Source organism: Anastrepha obliqua, chromosome 2, assembly GCF_027943255.1.
Source record: "Anastrepha obliqua isolate idAnaObli1 chromosome 2, idAnaObli1_1.0, whole genome shotgun sequence".
Lineage (NCBI taxonomy): Eukaryota > Metazoa > Arthropoda > Insecta > Diptera > Tephritidae > Anastrepha > Anastrepha obliqua.
In genome coordinates, this window is record NC_072893.1 from 117,258,441 (window position 1) to 117,264,440 (window position 6,000).

Genomic DNA, 6,000 nt, shown 5'->3' on the forward strand with positions numbered 1-6,000 from the left:
TAAGTTTTGAAAAATTTTGAAATTTTGAAGAGGTTTTGAAATTTTTGAATTTTTTTTTTGGAAAATTTGTTTGGAAATTTATTTGAAATTTTTTTTAAATAAAAACGGTCATTTTTGTATATATTTGTATACGGACATTTTTGTAAATTTGTAACGAGTTTCAAAATGTCTTTAAAGTCTAAAGTAAGGTTTCAAAAGCTGGGTTTTAAAAGTTCGAAAGAAAGAAAGCAGTTATATTTAAATTCAATATTTTTAAAACTTCTTAAAGGTCGAAAGTCAGATTTCAAATATTCTAGATCCAAAAAAAACAGTATTTTCAAATTAACTGAAACCTCATTTCTAAGGTTTTTAATAATTCAAAAGCAAGAACTGAATTGCTAAAAACGAAATAAATTGTAGTTATATTTAAAAATATTGATTAATTTTGGTTTTATTTTGAATCCGTAGCTGCAATATTTGCATTGCCTTGGGTCAGAATCTTAAAATGTCAAAACTTCAAAAGTTTTATAATATCGAAAACATTTCTGGGCGAAAAAAAGAAATGCCAGAAAAAGGCGAAAATGAAGAAGGTTGGATATTTTATATACACAAATATTGTCGGCATTGACCGTTGAGGCTTGTTTTCAAAGTCATCTTCGATTGATCGAAGAGAACGAGTTGGATTCAAAAATGGCATCCGAGGCGTTGCTGATGTTGATACGATAAGGATAAATTTTTTTTAATTCTTTTTTTTTATGAAGCCGATAACCAAAAAAGTAGTTGAGCGAAAAAATTCCGTTTTTAGGATACGTAATTTGTTTTTATATTTCCCCGTTTTTTTAAAGACGCCAACGCAAAAACTAATCGAGTGAAAAAATTATTTTAACATTTTTATGATTCGATATTTTTTTTAATTATTTCGATTTCGAAATTTCTCCTTTAATTCGATATAAGACGAATCTATTAAAGGTGGTTTCGGTAAATCAGCTGATTTGTTTTTTTCTTTCGCCATGTTTATGTGGCTGTGAGCCCAGAATGGAATAAGGCGAATTCATTCTTTGCCAATACTTTGTTTTGACGTACAAAACATTCCTGTTGATCTAATGCCACCACTTTTAACGAATTCACCTTGATTTGGTATTCGTTTTTTGGCTTTCGACTTTTAATTTTTGATTTTTTGTGCCAAATCTGCTGCAATTGCTGAGTACTTTCCGGAAATTTTCTGTATTTCTGTATTTGTATTTTTTTTATTATTTATTAAAATGATTAAAAGTTTTACAAATTTCATTAAAAAAAATTCTTCAAAAAATGTTACCTAAATATTTATTTAATTAATTAATTTAATGGTAGTTTTTGAAGGTTGGAAAAAAAACTTTTTAATTAGAATTTCAATTTAAATGGTAACTTTTTAAGGATAAAAGGATAATTTTTAAAAGAAAAGAACTTTTTAATTTCAGGAAATTTTAATTTAAAAAAATTTAAATGGTAACTTTTGAAGGATAAAAGGAGCAAGTCAAATTTTTTTTTAATTTAAGGAAATTTTAATTTAATTTTAAAAATATTTTTTTTTGTTTATTTTAAACCGCTTAATTTCGATCAAACAACCTGAACTACCAAATATAAAGTAAAAATTTGGAATTAAAGTTTCTCAAACAATTTGCTTTTCTCATTAGTAATTACCATCGAATTTTTACTAACCATTTTTTCGCACATAGTTGAACCAGAAAACTATAAAATGTGCTTGTTGATTTACCTTCATGTTCAAAAGATAAAAAAATACACAGAATTTGTCTGCATGTTTAAATTTCTAGCATTTCTTCAAGTGATTTTAGAAACTCACAATATTCATGCCTTACTTCCACTTTAACTCAGGGTTATATATTTCGCTCAAATCTTCCAAATTTAAGTTGTCCACGTAAAATATTTGTGTACACATTTTTTTCAATTTTGTAGCGCAACCATTTTCAGTTTTACTTTTTAATAGTATTTGAAAAATATTTCAAATTTTTAGTTTTACTTTTTAACCGTCTTCGATATATTTTTCAAAAAAAAATTGATAAATACTTTCGGTGTATATTATTTGTTGCAGAATTGCCAGTGTTTAATCCAAGTGTAGTTGTGAAATAATTTTAGTTTTGAAAAGCAATTTTTAGCTTTATCAATACATTATTTTTGAGTACTGCCACTTTATAAAAAAAAATTTGCGTTTAAGCGCGCCCTCAGCCTTTCGGCTTAAATCCCTGTATCCAATATATTTGTTTTTTGAAAACACTTTTAGGTTTTAACTTAAGTGAGCCCAGTGGTCGTATATTCACTCATTTGCATGCCGGGCGCCTCTAAATCCGACCTTCCCTTTTCACTTTTTTGTTCTTTCTCTGCCACTATTTTAGCCCCTTCTCTGTCACTCTTTTAGCTACTTCTCTGTCACTCTTTTACCTCCTTCTCTGTCACTCTTTTAGCGCCTTCTCTGTCACTATTTTAACTCTTTCTCGAACACTCTTTTACCTCCTTCTCTGACACTCTTTTAGCGCCTTCTCGAACACTCTTTGACGCAGTGTCTCGTTATCTCTCACTCTCACTTGTTGTTTTAGTTGCAATAACAATGCGTAGCTTGAGCTTTCGCCTGTTTTATGCATTCACAGCTTTTACGCTCACCGCTGAGTAGGATGCGACGTTAGACTTTTTAGCATTTTTTATTTATAAAGTTCATGTGTGTTATTTTTAAGGCGACAATACACTGGAATTTTCTCCTTTCCACTTTAGAGGTATCTCTTTTTCTATAAAATGTTTTGGTTTTGGTTTTGCAAATATTTGATGCTTGTTTATTTTGCTCTTTATTTTCATTAAAAACAATTTCTTCTCATCAGCAAGTTTTCTTTTACACAAAAATGTCTTCAAAATGCGTAGTAAACTTCACTACAGCACAAAAGTTGTTTTTAACGCCACCGATTTTTTTTCTTATTTTCTTATTTTATTTATTTACTTATTTGCTTTTACGTTATTTAATTTTTTTCTTTGAGCGAAAATTGCACTTAATTTTTTTTTTTTGCAAAATGCACTTCTTTGTTAAACTTTTCTTTGCGAATTTTCAGTCTTTTGCTTTTCATAAAAAGATCTTCTTAATTTTTATTTGAAATACGTATAAAAATGCAAAATTGTTACTCAGTTTTGTTTTTCTCCTTCATAAATGCTGCTCAATTAATATTTCTCCCCTGTCAAATGCACTCAAATTTGCACTCTTCGCGCATTTGCTTAATTTCTCTCACTAAACTCTGCCCACTCTCTCTGGTGCACTCAATTGAGTATCGGCTCTTTCTCGAATATTCCAACTCGCGCTTTACTATTTCCATGAAGTTTCCAGGAAATTTTTATGCGCAGTTATTGTTGCACTCATTGTCCTTTCTCACGCACTTCGTTTTTTTACGCTTTTTCACGCAAAATGCTTTGTAAAAATACAGTCTTTTAGCTTCCCTCGTTTGGTGTGTAAATTACTTTCTACAAAGGGGCATAGGACGGATTCAAGTCAGATTGGGTGCTTTCGCTACAAACTTTGAACTTTTGCTCAATGTAAATTTTAATTTATTTAAATATTTTTATCAGACACTTTTGCGTGCTCAGTTAAATTCTGGCGCTGTTTTAAGAAAACTTTCACTTCAAATTATATTGTTTTGTTAAAGAAATTTATTTCAATTTTATCTCACTTCCTTTTCAAATTCGTATCCAATGCAGTTGTCACTGGTGAAAATATAATTTTTTTTATTTGATTAAAAGTAGTTGGTTTCCTCGCTGGAGTAGAAAAATTTAATTTATTAATATTTAAATTTTTTTTTGTTCTGGTGGGTGATGTAGGGTTTGAAATGCTTTCGCCCCTACAGCGACCATCGTCTACTGCATCGTGTGGTGTGGCCACTAAAGCAAAATCCATCCTGCTCTTCTGGGGAGGCTTTTATATTTTTTATTTATAATTTGTTTTTTTCTTCTGTTTTTGCTCCCACTACATAGAGGCTTCCACTAATTTGGCCTTTCTATAATATGTTTGAAGTGTTGAAGTTTATAAAAAAAAAAATAATTAAAATTAAATAAATAAACTAAAGAAATTTCGAAGCAATCAAAATTTTTTATTAGCAAGCACAGAATTCTTAGCATTTATATTTTTTAGAATTTTTGTACAAGAATTCGAATTTTTTTATAAAAAATTTTCGACCAATTTTTTCGCATTCTTTGATAATTTTTCAAAGGCACATTGAATTTTTAAGCTATTAATTTAAAACTAAAATTTTTTTTTCCGAAAACGTTTTAAGAAATGATTCTTACTACGAGAAAGCAGTTAAAAAAAGTAAACAGTTATCGAATTATTGTGGCTTTTTTTATAAAATTTTTAATATAATTTTGAAATCAGTTTAGGAAAGACTTTTTACGAAAGTGTTTAGGCTCACTAAATATTTGAGCTACCAATTTTCAAAAATTCTGAAATTTTTTTCCGAAATAAAAAGAAAAATTCTGAAAAGAACTTCGAGAAAATTCGAAATATTTCAATCAGTTTTAGAAAGATTTCTTATGAAACTTTTAAGGGCTCCAAATATGTAAGCTACTAATTTGAAATTTTTTCCGAAATTTAAAATAAAAAAATTCTAAAAAAATTTCGAGAAAAGTCGAGTTATTTTAATCATTTTTATAAAGATTTTTTATGAACTTTTTTTTTGGCTACAAAATTTGTAAGCTACTTTTTTTAACAATTCTGAAATGTTTTTCCGAAATTTGAAATTAAAAAAAAATTCGAGAAAAGGCGAGTTATTTCAATCATTTCGAAATATTTGAGATACGAGCTTTTAAAAATTCAGAAACTTTTAAGCGCTCCAAATATGTAAGCTACTAAATTGAAATTTTTTCCGAAATTTAAAATAAAAAAATTCTAAAAAATTTTTGAGAAAAGTCGACGTATTTTAATCATTAAAAAAAAATTTATGAATTTTTTTTCAGAAATTCAAAATAAAAAAAAAAATTCTACAAAAAATTTCGAAAAATTGCAATAACTTTTAGACTGATTTTTTTTTACGAAATTTTTTAGGCGTGTTAAATATTTAACCTACTAGTTTAAAAAATTCTGAAATTTTTTTTCCGAAAATTAAAAAAGACTTTTTACAAATTCCTTAAGCGCACGAAATATTTGAGCTACTAATTTTCAAAGATTCTGAAATTTTTTCCGAAATTTAAAAAAAAAAAATTTTTTTAAATCTTCGAGACAAGTCGAGGTATTTCAATGAAATAAAACAGAAATAGTTAACAGACTATAACAGAAAAAAAAATTAATTTAAAAATATAAATTAAAATTTTTCGCAGAAATTAGGCAACAAAGCCAAACGCGTTAAAAAAGAAATCAAAATTTAAAACGTTTTATTGGATTTTATTGAGAAGCTTTGAAGACCTTTGTTCTTCCTATGAATGGGATATACAAAAATACATATACATATATTGAATTTTATAATGAATTACAGTGCCGAAGAAAAATCAAATAACATTTTGAACCATTATTTAAAATTTTTTGATAATATATATTATTTTATTTACCAAAAATTTATTTGCCAAAAATTAATTTAATAAAAATTTCTAAATTGTAAAAAATCCTCTGCAGCGCTAGAGACAAGTGCTGTTCTTTGTAAGATCACTGCTATTCAGCCAATAGAATCTAAGTCAACCTAATCTAAACTATCACCGCTACAACAAAACTAATTTGCCTGTTTTCAAAGAAAAATTTCATAATTAACACAAACTCAAAATTCCGGTTGTTGTCCCCGCCTGAGTTCAATGATTCATAAGAACCAAATCAACAAGAAAAAACTAAAAAAAAATAAATAAAAATATTGCAACGAATATTGCAAAAGTCGTCAAACAAAAAATTATGCAACTTCAAAATTCCAAACGTATGAACAATTTGTGGCCAAACATTTGATTCAGCAGCAATTGCCATTGCAGCACCACCACACCACCGCGCAGCGGTACATTGCATGTGTTATAACATTG